We start from the raw sequence: 16,047 nt of genomic DNA, 5'->3' as shown, positions 1-16,047 counted from the left end.
TGTTGCAGTGGCTGGTGATAACTTGAGAGTCTTTAACCCTTCATTTCACTACCAGGGAGGCTGATTTTTTTTTCAACTTTAGTTCCTTTGTTTTAAATTATAAATAAATAAATAATGAGTATATTACTTTTGTGTCAAATCATTGCTAATTTTTGGACAAAATATAATTCTTACCCTCAGGTCACTGCAGTTGTCTCACTGCCAAACACACTTAGTCCATCACCAGGTTTTCTTGTGTTGTTCTCCCATGTCCATCCAACCCCTACTTCATCTCTCCTGGCAACCTCATACCTATGGTCAACTTTCAAGATTTGTCATTGTCTGACTCTTCTTTTTTACTATATCCCACATATAAGTGATTCAATCCAATATTTATATTTCTCCTTTTTACTTAGCAACAACCCATGCAGCTTCACCCATGCTGCCACAAATGGCATACATTTAAATTCTTGATTGTTGGCTAGTATTCCATTGAGAACACAGAATCTTTGATTTCTTATTTTCTGTAGCATGTTTTTAAGTAACATTGGTTTAAAACACTATATATGATTCAGAGTAATAAGCTCACACTGCTTCAGATGTCTTAGCAGTCCAGTCCACCACCAGGGCACTGATACACCTCTATGGGGCCACCTTCCTTATTAGCTCCCTCCCTATCACTCTGGTAAACTCAATTATAAAGTCAAATTTCTATGGATTGTGTTGGTTTATTTTTGCAAATAGTCAAAATTTAACTTTGAACAGGAGCTTCAGGGATGACAGAATGCAACTATACTCATCAATTTGAAATTAACTAATTTAACAATTATTACTAAATAATAATTTGGGGTAGCAAAAGGAAAGCTGGAAAGATAATTTGTACTGGCTTAAGAGTACCATTATAAATGTAAAATTCAAAATATAAGCACAGCTACATCATGGACTTCTGTGGTGGACTATGTGTGATTTGGTAGTGAGTGCGTTACAATGACTATATCTGAAGGATGATCTTATATTACCAACAATAATATAGAACAATGTCACCTCCACGTTGAAAAATAAATATAAAGAAAGTGTAAATATATTTTGAAATAAAAGCATGATTATATAAATTGAAAGGGAAGACAGATTAAAAAGAAAAGAAAGTAGGGCCCTTCTTGGTGCCACAACGGGTTGGGACATAGGACTGCAACTACTCGCATCTGCTTCATTGTGAGATCCCTGGCCCTCGAGGTGACCCACGTGGCACAGCAGACCTCTCCTGTCTCGCCCACTGCTCCCTTCAGCAGTGTACTTTGTCGATATGCCTACTCTGCCCTGCTCTCTGTCTCTGGTGAATCCTCTCACCGCTGCTGCACCTCTGGCCTGTACCCCAGTTCTGTATTCTTAAATAATGCATAAATAAATAAATCTTAAAAAAAGAAAAGAAACTCCTAGACACCACTAAAACTTTCAATTTAAAATATTAAAGAAAGGGGAAAATATCTGCATGTATAAAGAAAGGCTGAAATATTAGATAAAAGATCTTGGAGTTCTACATTATACAAATCTCAGAAAACAATACTTTAAAGAGAACAATGGGAAAGACAATGAAAAAAATCAGTTTATACTTAGTTAAGTTACATTTTCATTGTTTGTAAATAAATAAAATGAACGATCATTTTAAAAATAGTACATAGCGGGGGGGGGGGGTGGGGGGCCCTCCTTTGTGGTGCAGCGGGTTAAAGCACAGCACTAAGAAGCTTAAGCCACTTCTGCATGAGTTGATTCCGCCCTGCCCCAGAGGAGATCCACATGGCAAGGCAGACCTCTCCTCTCTCCTGACCCGCCCTCGGGAGTGTACTTCGTCGATCTGCCTGTTCTGCTCCCCACTCTGTCTCTGGTGAATCCTCTCATCCTCCACATCTCTGGCCTGTACCCCAGTTCTATATGAATAAATAAATCTTAAAAAAAAAATAGCACATAGCGGGCCCTCCCTGGTAGTACAATGGATTAAAGTGCAGCACTACAATGCTAGCCACAGCCACTGAAGCACAAGTTCAAACCCCAACCAGGGAAGTGACCCACATGGCACAGCAGACTGCTTCTGTCTTGCCCGATACTCCCCTCAGCAGTGTGCTTCGTCAATCTGCCTGTTCTTCTCCCCACTTTATCCCTGGTGACTCTTCACATGACCATCTGCATCTCTGGCCTATACCCTATTTCTCTATACATAAATAAATAAATATTTAAAAAAAATAGCACATAGCTACTATTCTTGAACATTATGCTTACCTATATACCTGAACTGAGATAAGAATCAGATGGTGCTAAAAATAATATTAAGCATAATATAAACTATCTACCATATGAGCTTTGTAATTGAGTTAAATCTAAATAATTATTGAATATTGCATTTTTACTGTAAATGAAAAGAAACAAAGTTTTCACAAAATAATACTTAACCCTTATTTGTCCCTACAATGCATTCTGATATTTTCTATTTTGTTATCTTTCATATTTGCTAGTGTTTATCACACACTATTAAATTGATTTTAAACCAAAATTTGAAAAATAGCATGGGTGTACATTATTCCACATTTTAATACATCTAGCAAACTTTATTAAATAACAGAACGTAATATGAAACAATAACAAATTTTATAATTTTACTGTGTTTTTGAAACAAGTTCCGGAAAAGTCATCATAATCATCTGACTCAGTCTTTGATGGTTGATTGATCAAGAAGAATGGTTGATTTCTCTAAGAAGAAAATACAAGGACAAACTTTGTGAAGTCATACTTCATTTTTTTTATAAGAAAAATCCTCATGTCCTGAAAATGTTTTTGAGCCACCTTGTTAAAATCGCATGCTTCATTAAAATCATCACTACAGTCATATCATAACCCTAGTACCCTTTTAATGAAAAGATCCCTGATCCCAGTTATAAAATTTCAAGTGCCTGTTATTCCCAGTATCTCTCAAAGGGAACTGAGACTATTTTAAGAGTAATTGTGTATTAAAGAAACAGAAGTATATGCCTTTTTCTGTGATATCTGCTAATGATTTAGAATTTGTTAATCCTTAGTCTAATATTGAGGATAGAAAGATTTATAGAATATTTATCATAATTCAGTGTCCATCCATGAAACACCTATGCCTATTTGTAATTAATACTCCTTCTGAAATATATTAACTGGAGCAGTGGAAGAAAAACTCTTTGTTGGTTTCCTGGTCCATAAGGTAATAGCTATAAGTATAAAAAAGCCCCAGTGATCCTCCTATTTTACCAAAATAGTCAACTGAAACAATGAATGACAGAAAAAAAAAAAAAGTGACACTATTACAGCCATGGAAAAAACATTGACCTCTTTCTTTGCTACTATAGAAGACAACTAAAACTTTAGTCTAGGTTGTTATTAGCACAAGTTGGTGCTAAATGCAAATGTAGCTACTAGTTCAAATATAAGTCACTTACTAGAGTAACTTAGCAGAACTGCAAGTACCTATTATGCCTTTAACAACTGGGTAATTTTTTAGTTCATCACAATGATAATAAAGGGAAATTAGCTTTTATTTGATAAGGTTTAGATAACCTTTTACCAAATTGTCTCAGATTTCATTGACTCTCCAGGTCTGAGCCATAATTTATTTTTCCTCACCAGCTCCTGAGTCATCTTATTGATTTATTACATTGATGACATCAGTTTGACAAGAATAGGAGAAAAGGAAGAGAAATGGTGTTCTACAAGCCTTATAATATGCATGCATACTACAAGATGGAATATAAACTATAAGGACATCAGACCATGGATGACTTCAAATATACCTTTAAATGTTCAAGGAAATAATTCCAATCTTTTACAAATTATTCTAGTGAATAGAAATATGTGGGAATACTCCAGTTAATTTTGTAATATTTATGTTATTTTGCTAGAAATCTTGACAAAATCATTGAGAGAGTCATTATAATCTAGTCTAATTCATGAACTTAAATGCAATTCATTCACAGCATAAAAACAAAATAAACCACACATCACATGGCACATTGAAAAAAAAAATTTGGTTTTTTCTAAGATTACAAATTTGAAAAAAAAAAAGATTATCAAAGTTTTACATTACGGCACTTAGAAGCAGACTTGAAAATAGGAATTTAGTCTAATTGATTTATTTGAGAGGTTTAAGAAACTTGAGAGGAAGAATTAAAACATAGAAGACAGGTTATGATATCAAGCCAGCTAATGCTATGAGCACCTTGAGTTTAATACCGGGGGGGAGGGGAGCTAAGCAAATGATGTGAAACACATGCCTCACAGTTATTCTCACCCAAGGACTAAATTGGAGTATTTAAAAGCCAAATCCTGACAGGTATGGCGTAGGGTGGCTGCCAGGGAGACAAGGAATGGAAAAGATTAATTTCCAAGCATGTTTAACTGACTACATGTAGGGGCAGAACAGTCTTCTGCAGATTTCAAGGACGTTTTCAAAGAACTGCAGATATTTACAGCCACAAGTTTGCTTGGACACCCTAAAATACTGACACCCACTGTATATGTACACAATCATCAACAAAATAAAAGATAAAAGCACACATACATATCAGAGGATGAAACGATTGCATTTTGATGATATTAAGCCTTCATTCATGATTTAACATTATGAGAAAGCTAGAAATAAAATAAAGTTTTTCTTACCTTGGTAAAGTATTTTTTCAATAACATAGCAAGCATAAATTCAATCATAATACTTTGAATATTTTCCCTTTATAGTCAATGGACAATCAAGCCCACTATCCCACATATATTTACCAAATAAGAATGGTCTAAGAAGCTTTTTTTGTTTTAAATTATGTGATTGCACAGAACTCATAAGACCATTAATAGTATAATATGTAAATAACTGGTGTATAATAAAAATAGATAATAGATGATAAATTAACCAAGTATATTCAAAAATCAACAAAGTTGAGTTACATTCTGAAACATACTGAAAATTACCTTCCAAAATAGAAAAAAAATGTTAAACATACTTATTAACACTAAGAAAGAGATTCATCCACATTTTACAGTCAGGTGTGCTTTGATTCATTAATTGATTGTTGAGGTATAATTGACATAAATTATATTATTTTCAGGTAGATAGGATAATGATTCTGTATTTGTATACATTACATAATAATCACATATGTCGAGTTATTATCCACCCCATATGTGTGTGTATGTATATATATATATATACATACACACACATATACAAATATATATATATTTGTATATATTTGTATTGATTGCTTCTAACAACTATTCCCATAGCAATGTGTTATATTCAAATATGCAGTATAGTATACATTACATAATAATCACAAATGTCGAGTTATTATCCACCCCATACGTGTGTGTGTGTGTGTGTATATATATACACACACAATTTATACATATACAAATATATGTATATATATATATATATATATACAAGTATATATATATATTTGTATATATTTGTATTGATTGCTTCTAACAACTATTCCCATAGCAATGTGCAATATTCAAATATGCAGTATAGTGACATTAACTACAGTCATCCTGTATATTACATCCCAGACTGGAAGTTTGTACCATTTGACTGCCTTTTGTTCACCCTTACTGCCACCTCATGCATGATACCACCAGTCTTTATCTATGAATCTATGAGTTTAATTTTTGGTTTGCTTATTTTTTTTTTAGATTATGCATATTACCAATGTATTTTGGTATTTGCCTTTCTCCCTCTAACTTATTTTATTTAACATAATTTCATCAAGTTTGATCCTTATTATCACAAATAACAAGACTCCGTACTCTGTAATTCATTAATTAAAGACCAAAAATTTGCCATATTTGAGTACAAACCAGAGAAATCCTTTTATCTGTCTATATCATGATGGCAAGAGCTCAATCCCCTAGCCTTTACAACTCTACAGGTCCAATGGTGTTGAAAGTATCCTATTAATTTCAGGATTCTTTATAATGCTGCTAAAAATCCTAGGAGAATCATTGTGAAGATCACTGGATTTTTGTAGGATATCTGTGCCTTCTATGGTAAGATATTTATTTTTTAGGAAGCCATTTAACATTGTTTCCCAGTAGAGATTTTGTGAAATGGAACACAAAGCATTATGCAACCATTGGTCCTCGGTGTTATGTATAAATTCTATCATACCACAAGGTCTATATAAAGTAGATGTAAATGAATTTCTGCTAAAACCCTAAAGGTAAAAGTAATTGAATAAAAATATCAGACTTTCAGGTTCCTTATTTTTGCCTACCATCAATCTTCAAATAATGCATACATGTTCTAAGGAATTAGTTATAGGTGAAAGATAAAGCTTAAATTTCATTTGTGGATGATTTTGTAACAGAATTTGTTTTCAATTATGTAAAGGAAATAAAATCTTGACTTCAAATATTCTACAATGGATCCTTGAAAGTAAAAAATGTGTGTATGTGTGTGTGTGAATGCATATGTGTGTATCAGTAAATAATTAAAATACTCCAAGTCACTACAGAAAGAATTATTCTATAAGTAACCTTGAAATAATAATATAGTCAATATACATGAAATATTTAATCTTAGGAAAAGTAAAAGAATTCAATAACAAGTCCAATGCTTTATAAGCATAAATTTAATTTTGAGAAAAATCTTAAATATCTGAAATATTTATTATGAAACAGAAAATAAATTGTATAAAGTACCTAAATTATAATTTAAATGACTAGAGCATAGAAAGAAACAACAGGCATATAAATATGGAAAAACATTAAATATCAGGTATAATATATGGTTATTTGAACAAGTAACAAAAATAGGAAACTATGTGGGTGACAGACTCAAAAAATAAGTAAGAGGAAATCAAAGAAAATATAAAATCTTAGCAAGATATAAGACAGTAAAATTTACACAAGAGTATAATGTGTGTGCCCACAATCTATAGTAGATTCAGATCATAAAAGCTTAAAATAGCCATGTATTAATCCCAACTCCAACTCAGTGAAAACACTGTGTGTCACCAGCTGTAGGTGCCTAACCCTGATAAATTAATATATACAAAAGGAAAGTTGAAAGGGTAGAAGGCAAAATTTCAATGAAGAATAATTATATGCAATAGTATGAGGAGCCACTCCCACATCTATCTTTGGTTCTGGTACCCATGTGTATTAAATTTGGAAAAATCAACAGATTCCAATTCAAAGCATGTGTCATTAGCATATGAGTGAGCGTTTTGTAGCCACATCTTTGTTTTCTCAGGCCACCCCTTCTGTACAATACCACAGTGCACACCATGGTCACATATTCTTTGGCAATGATTTCTTGATCATTGTCACAATGATAATGCTGACAAAAACATTATTTTGAGAAGAAAAATCAACATTCCACTATTGATATGTTACAGAGCAAATGGCCCTCCTACCCATGATGAAAATAATCCAGTGGAATTCAACCTACAATCCAGGTGTCATGTAGGTGCTGAACCTTGGGTTCTACTATAGGGAGCTGGTTACTCAAACTATAGAGTCGTAACAGTCTTTGCATGGAGAAATGCAGCTATTGAGCCCAATGATATGTAGTAATAAGAAATGAAATAAAATAATATAACATTATAATGTGGCTAAGAAAATAATCATCACCTCAACAGACAACAAATAATATTTGGTAAACATTTTTTAAAATTAAAACATTCTTTGTAAACTTGAATTTGATACTTTCTCTGCAAGATAAATAAAATCCACCTTACTTTTATAACAAACTATATTATTAACATTTAAACACTATAAATGCATTTATTAAGCTTAGAAACTAAACCAGGATCCCTGTTCATATTATTTGATAGTAGACATTAATCTGATAATCTAGCTAATGCAAAATACAAAAATGACAACCAAACACTGGAAAGAAGAATATAATCATCATAATTTAAAGCTAAGTGATTACCAGTTCCAGTTCAAGACAAGTACAAAACAAGCACAGGAGGTCTAATAATTGACTCTGATGCAATAAAAGTAATATTAATATGCAGAACACCTTTTCTCTATGCCAGTTATAAAAATATAAGAAATAAATGCATTTACATTGAGAGCACACACACACAAATTAACTAAATATAATAACATTAAGGTTCCATTCCCTAAATAAAGGAAATTAAAAGATATATATGATGAAACAGAAGAAAATTAATAATTGAAGCCATACCGTGTTCTAGAATAAGTCTATAAAGATAAAAATCTTTTTCAAAATCATGCATTTTCAAACATTATAATTAGGTTTTTTTTTTTATTTTTGTAATTTTGACATATTACTTTAAACCTGGTCTATAATAGGGAAGACAGCCAAGGAAAATTTAGGAAAGCAATGAAAGGAGAATTAACCTCCCAGATAATGAAAGTGCAATAATTAAAAATGTTTCTTAGGTCAAAACATTGACAGAGAGAATAAATAAGAAATATAACAAAATGAATTTCCCATAAATAAATGTTCAGCTATACACACACACGAAAAATCTGATCTTGTAATTACCATCCCCCCCTACCATGGGTGCAGTGGGGCAAGAGATCTCAGCCCACGGCCTGTGGATGTTCCACTTCCCCTGGTCCCAGCAAGATTAACTATAACCATTGCTCCCTGGAATCCACAAGTCCATAAGACTGCTGTGACCTGAGTGCAAGATGGTCTAGGCAGTCTTATCTCCCTTTCATATCTAGATAGATCTAGATATTTTAAATAGATCAGGTGCAAGCTAAATATACAATTATGTGTGAGCTGAATGGACCAGTCAGGGTCAATCTCAGTTCATTAGTTAATTATTTGGATTGAAAAATGGAAATGAGTACAATGAGGTGCTTAGGATTGAAAACGGTCCAATCAGATTTACAGAACAGGGACCCTGAAGGAGAATCGGCTTTATTCATTCTGCTCCCAGCTTCCCAGAAGAGAAATGGATTATGTTCCTGACTTCTGAAGAAGGAAGTATTCAGCAAACAGACAAAGAAGAAGTCAGCCAGCAGCCAGCCTTCAAAGATAAAGCATTCTTCAGACCACCTAGAGTAGAAGGATTCTGCACCCAGCTGCTGAAGAAAGAAGCATTTACCTCCACAGGATTTTGTGGATCTGCAAAGATTTCCACAGACTCTTGCAAAAAGTTGGCCACCCCACCTGCCTCCAGCTCTACCACTGACATGGCCTCCAAGGAGCAATGTCAGGTTTGTCTGAGTGTCTCAAAGAGCTAACCATGGCTTCTGGTTCTCCAAGAACTATTGAGTTAATCACTATCTGGTCCAGTGTCCAGCCCAGTCTTCAGATTATTGCTGTGAGCTTGTGCAGTGTCAGCACTGATTTTATACCTTCCACAAATATTCACTCTAAAGGATTTAAATGTAACCAAGATGTACTTTAAAAGTGAACAGTCTTTATGGTATGAAGTGTTTTGCCTTTGTTTTTTATATGTATTTTATAGTTCAAGTTCCATTGAAGTCTTTTATTCATATTGTGTGCGCATGTGATGGTGTAATTAGATAGTGTTCTAATTTCATTGTTTTGCATGCAGCAATCCAATTTTCCCAGTACCTTTAAAAAAAAATGTTTAGTTTATTTACACATACAGAACTGAAGTATAGGCCAGAGGTTCAGGGGTGGTGAGAGAATTCACCATAGTCAGAGCAGGGAGCTGAACAGGCAGATTGACAAAGTGTGTCACTGAAGGAAGCAGTGGGCAAGACAGGAGAGGTCTGCTGCACCATGTGGCTCACCTCCAGGGCAGGGGTCAAACTCGCTTGAACCAGTTATGGCTAGCTTCTCAGTACTGCAGTTTAACCTGCTGCACAACTAGGGAGGGCCAACCTTTTTTTTTTTTTTTTTTTTTTTGACACTTTCCTTGTTAGATGATATATTCTTCTCTCCTTTGTCATTTTGTCATAGATTAACTGTTCATATATGTATGAGCTTATTTCTGTGCTATCAATTCTGTTAATTTTTATGACTGTTTTTATTCCAGTTCCATGTTGTTTTGACATAAGTCTTTATAGTATAGTTTGAAAGCTGGACATGTAACAACACCATTTCCCACCCTATTTTGTAAAGATCACTTTGGCTATTTGGGGTGTTTTAAACTCCATGTGAACTTAAGTAATATTTCTTCAGAAAACAATAAACAAGAATGTACAACAATGCTACTTCAGTTAAAAAAAAAATGGCAAGCAAAGAATGCAAACAGATAAGCCAAAGTAATTAATGGATAAAAACTATAGTTTAGCCAGCCGCCCTCCCTGGTGGCGCAGGGGGTTAAAGCACAGCACTGAGAATCTAAAGCCACTTCTACATGAGTTCGATTCCTGCCTGCCCTGGAGGTGACCGCATGGCGTGGCAGACCTCTCCTGACCTGCCCGCTGCTCCCCTCAGCAGTGTACTTTGTCAATCTGCCTGTTCTGCTCCCCACTCTGTCTCTGGTGAAGCCTCTCGCTGCCCCTGAGCCTCTGGCCTGCACCCCAGTTCCCAGTTCTGTATGCACAAATAAATCTAAAAATAAAACAACAACAAAAAAAAACCCCGATGGTATATCCATTCAATGGAATACAATTTAGTGATAAAAAATAAGCAAGTAGTCAGTCTGTATGACAATATGGAGGAAATTTAGATGCAAACTGCTAAGTGAAAGACAAGACTTCATACAACATAATTCAAGCTATATTACATTCAGAAAAGACAAAACATGGAGACAGTAAAAGATCAGTGATAGCCAGAGACTTGGGAAAAGGAGTGTGAATGGGAAAATATAGAATAGTGAAACTATTCTATATATGGGAAAATTAAGGCAGTGAAACTATTCTATATGACAACGATGATTAAATGGTGTGCATTTGTCAAAACCCATAGAACTGGGAGAATAGAGAAAATAATATATATTGTAATTTAATTACTTCAGTTTATTTATATCACATTATTACCAATGTACCACATTAACGAAATATGTTAACAGGGAAAACTGAATAGAGGGAAGAAAAAGTATATCATAGTTTTTTGACCCATCTGCATAATTTTCTATGAAACTATAATTGTCCTAAATATAAAATCTATTAATGTTAAATAGACTGGTGGATGAGATACTTTAAAATACAGTAATATATTTTGCCATATTTCAAAACAATCTACAAACTGGCTCGATTTGGTTTAGGTCAAGGATTTTGATTGGGTAATTATTACTCCCCTGTTACCCTTATGTTTTTAAAATCTCATGCTAATATTATGAATTAAGTCATGAGGTTACTACATTGAATGTAAATTCAAGCCAAACAATAACAATAACTAAATCTTCACATGCCAAGATGCAAAATATATTTTGAAATCTTATACTTCTTAATATTTTATGATGTAATTATGCAAAGGGAACTGCAATACAAAAACCCATTGACACAAAAGCATATACTATTTTCAACATTATATATACTTTGGAATTCCTTTAGCATAAAATTTTATTCTGTCTACACCTTAAGTTCAAAGGTATGAAAATATGAATTGCAGATATTTAGGTAGAAGCTAGTGGAATACTTCATACGCTTTGATGAGTTGTACCTCTATAACCCAAAGCACTGCAGCCCGAAGTAGAAATGTAATATGTATGCATTGAAAAAGAGAAAAGAAAAAAATATGATCAATAAAAGTTAATGAAAATATGAAGAGTCATTGATTAGGTCATTCATACAAATGTCTAGGTCCATTTTCCAATCAGATGCATCCTGACTGTTCTAACACCAATGCTCTTGAAATTGAACAACAATAAATATAGTCTTGAGCGGCCACTTTTAAATCATTATTGGTTGAAATACAATCAAAATTTCTAAATCTAAGATACTAGTGACCTATATTTTAGGGCAAATAAAAGGTATAACAATGCTAATGTTGAAGGAAAACTCTCAACAAAATTAGATTCTGAAGCAAAATTGGACTTTGAGATAAGCACTGATGTCACTAGATCTTCTCCCCACAGTATATTATAAAGAATGCAAATGTGGTTTATATAGGAATTAGCCCATGCAGTTTCATACTAGCTATGTATTTATTGTATACATCTAATAAAGTAAGGGATATATGCATTAAAATTATATAAAAATTGTGTATTGTAAATAGCTTGGAATTTTAATGTTACTTGATTTAATGAAACCAGTTGGAAACCAAAAAATATACCCAAAGAGTGGTATGGTTTTTCTCAAAACTTTCAGTAACTATCATTTTCTGAAACCACTCTCCCAACCCCATACCTCTTCAATTATTTCCAGATACCTTAAAGTCTAAAACTTTATTCACCGCATGTGCATATACTAAACACAAAATCACTTATGCACTGAGGTTACACATCTCAAGCTCTTATAAATTGTCACCCCCTAAAAGATGCTTATCCACCCTGCTCTTTCCAAGAAGCAGCAAGTGCTGTGGGAAAGGGTCACAATATCCAGGATGTGATGTCTTTAAATTCTTCACCACTAAATGTGATCAATTATCACTCAGAGGAGTAGTCAACAAAGATAATAAAAACAAATAACAAAAGTTGTATGTTTATCTCAATTTTGTCCCCTAGCTGTACAGTCACTTTTTCCTCTGCATTGGCCTGTTCCAACCCTTGTTTATTTTACCTATGCTCAGCTCATCACACTCTTTATCTCAAGCTTCAGATTATCCTTCCAGATTGTACATAAGGTGCTATTGCTACTTGGTGTTTTTCACTTTAAATGTCTCATTTGCAAAGATAGACTTCAGGAAATTTAAGGACATGCCCAAAATAGTACTGATGGCAGAAAAGACAATACTCTATGACACATTATTTTTTATTCTGGCCTCTTTTCTCCTATACCATGTTTCTCTCTACAAAATAATGTTCTCACAGAGAACTAGCCTGCAATGAGCCACTTAACCTTCCTGATCCCCAATTTCCTCATCTGTCAGAGGGAATTATGAGCCCTGTCTTACCTAACTCACTTGACTGCTGCAAGAAGCAAATGAGATAATGTATATGAGGGAGTTTCTGAAGAGCTAATAAAAAATTAAAAGTGGCACTTTATTATTTTCACACAGAAGACAGCTGAAGAACACTGTGTTTAAAAATACCAAACTCAACCTCTTAAGGGCATATACTAAAAACATTTTGTGCCTAATGTTTTCCCTAACTATGAAACAAAATTGATTAATTTTATGGTCATATATCAGTCCCCTGCTAGGGACTAAATTAAGGTTTGGATTAAAATGATGTCTTAGTCACACCTTCCAATTTTCAGATTAAAATAGCCATTAACAGCGGGTGGAGCATGAAAACTATAAGCCACTTTTAAAACTAAATAGAAGACTAAAAAAAAAATGGAAAGATAAACAAAACAAAGAATCAGACTGAACCAAATAAATAAAAACCCTTCACATATTATTGTAAACCTGAGGCTGTCAGAATGGGAGAATGATGGGCCTGATTTAGATAAGAGGGGACTCCAATGGAACATGGTGGATAATTATCCGTCATTTGAAAACATGTACTCGTGCAAGTCTGCGCCTACCACAACTTCAACTAAGACATCATTGCCTCAATAAGCAAAATTTGAAAAATAAAATAAATATAAATTTTAACTTAATCAGGTTGTAAGTCTAGCCATAGTAATAAAAACTCTGTATCCTTCTCCTTCTAGTTTATTTCACTTAGCATAACCCCATATAGTTTGCTTGTTTCTCCATATTTCACAAATAAGTGGTACCATATAGCATTTATCTTTATCCTTTGATTTTTTTTTTCCTTTTGGCTTAAGCATTACCTCTCCAGTTCCACCTATGTTGCTACAAATGACAAGTTTTTTTCATAGATATGTGGTATTCCATTATGTATAGTTTCCATATTTTTCAAATCCATTCCTCTGCCTTTAGGCTGGTATGTTGGTTCTATAATTTGGCTATTGTAAATTTAGCTGCAATGAACATAGGTGCTCATGTATTCCTTCAAATAATAATTTTACATCCTAGATAAATACCAAAGAGTTAAATTACAAGCTCATACCTATTTTTAATATTTTGAAGAATATGGAAAGTTGAGAAACAAAACAAAGAAACTGACAAGTCTATATCAGAATAAGCTGTAAAAATAAGCTTAATTGTATAATAACAAATAATAATAAAGCAGAATTAAAGTTACTATTGTAGAAGAGGAGGGGCAAACAGAGCAAATGTGGGAGGCAGTCCTTTGGTGTATGGTAAAGGACTAGGAAACTGTGGTGGTGGGCATGATGGAATAATATAGAACTGAAGGGGTGTGGCTATATTTCTCTAAACCATATTGCAAATTAATGGTACCTCAGTATATATTGAGGTATAGAGACACACAACATGGGAAAAAAAAGCCTTTAAGATATCAAATATACCTACCAAACTTGCAAAATATTGGTATTCAAGATTTCCTAGCTATATTTTTTCCTGAGACAACAAAACCTTAGAATATTTTTAAAAGATTTATTATATTTAATTATGCATACTATATCTGGGGTGCAGGCCAGAAGTATGAGACAAGTATGAGTTAAACTTGTCTCATAATTCCTACAAAGACCAATGATAATGCATTATAATATTAACAGTGTAATGCCAGATTTGCAAGGATTTTATATGATTATAACATCACAAAATTGTATTTATATCTTTCTTTTACAATTATACACACATGGCAATACCCCAAATATCCCTGAACTTTGGGGTGACCAGTAGGCAATAATAATTATCTATGAGGAAAAAATACAGGTCTTTCTCAGAACTGTGGACACATGTAAGGTGGAAGGCTCTCTGCATTTCAAACTAGAGGAAAAATTGAAACAGTAATGTCTGTCTCTCCCACCATCACTACAATGTCAACCTGTAAACTAGGTTGTGGTTAGGATGACTGTATTTCAATCCAGTAGAAACTGGTCAGTTTCTGGACATGTACTGCTCTTGAGCAGATACAGACTAGAGAAGAAATTAACAAAGGATCTTGTGGATATCAGAGGGTTTAGATTAATCCAAATACACTGAACATGGAAAGCAGACTTTGATAGAGATCTATTAATTCACTTTTTGCACAAAGAAATGTCATGCATGAAATTCAAAAACAAATGAACCAAAACCAGTGGAATATATCAAAAAGGCCTTATGTCGGTCACAAAAATCAGTCAAATACATGTGTTACTATCAATTTTAAAATAAATGTTGTGTTTATAAACATGTTATACATTATGTTATGAATTATATAGTTGTATATTATAAATGTTATAATTATTATAAATCATACATTTTTAATTTTGTAACCACTTCACATATTGTGGTCTAAAAAAAATCAAGATAAGCATAAAAAATATAGTTCTGTTGTTATAAAATATTTTTTTCTGCCTCTCTCTTTTTTTTTTTTGAGGAATATTGGTTTACATTTTTGTATTTTGGGAAGATAGGACCCGCCTTCATATGTATTACCATAGTGTATTCACTACTGAAGTAGCACCAGAGTCCACCACTAAACGACACAGTGCCCTCTTATGATGGAAATTGAATGCTTACTTTCTTATTTTTATATGTAAAACAACTTTAAGAGATTGTAACATCAGGGAAAAATAATAAAAAATAGAATTTGATGAAAATGTGATAATGATGGCTAATATTGTCTTCAAAGGGTTAAGCATATTGCTAATATACATATATATGTGTATGTGTGTGTGTGTGTATAAATGTATTCCACTCCTGTGAAAATATGAAATACTGTCATTTCCCACTTTTTTGTATCAAGAAACAAATTCAATGAAATTAAATAGCATTTGTAAACTATTCAGTATCACTGGAAACAAAACACAAATATATCATTAGAGCCCATGTCATAGAGTGCTTTTCTTGTTTTCTTCTGCATATTATATGATTTTAGTACCTACATCCAAATTTCTCATTAATTTTTTAATTAAAGATTGTTGGAGGTAATTGTTTAGTTCTTTTGTTTTGCATGTGGCTATCCCAATTTTCCCAATAAAATTGATTGAAAAGAATCTCCTTTCTCCATTGTATACTCTATGCTCATTTTT

The 16,047-nt window shown here is 33.2% G+C and overlaps 1 protein-coding gene across 1 annotated transcript in view; it reads left to right on the top strand.

Annotated features, from left to right (window-relative positions):
- VSTM2A (V-set and transmembrane domain containing 2A) overlaps positions 1 to 5,145 on the top strand; it is a 35,369-nt gene extending 30,224 nt beyond the window's left edge. Inside the window, exon 6 of the mRNA XM_012733964.1 lies at positions 3,625 to 5,145. The gene's annotated coding sequence lies outside the window, so the exon portion shown is untranslated. The remainder of the gene's footprint in view (positions 1 to 3,624) is intronic.
- Positions 5,146 to 16,047: the final 10,902 nt, after the last annotated feature.

Source organism: Condylura cristata, unplaced genomic scaffold, assembly GCF_000260355.1.
Source record: "Condylura cristata isolate star-nosed mole 26May11 unplaced genomic scaffold, ConCri1.0 scaffold00044, whole genome shotgun sequence".
Lineage (NCBI taxonomy): Eukaryota > Metazoa > Chordata > Mammalia > Eulipotyphla > Talpidae > Condylura > Condylura cristata.
Note: the sequence above shows the minus strand (reverse complement) of the source record. Positions and strands in the feature narration are given on the sequence as shown.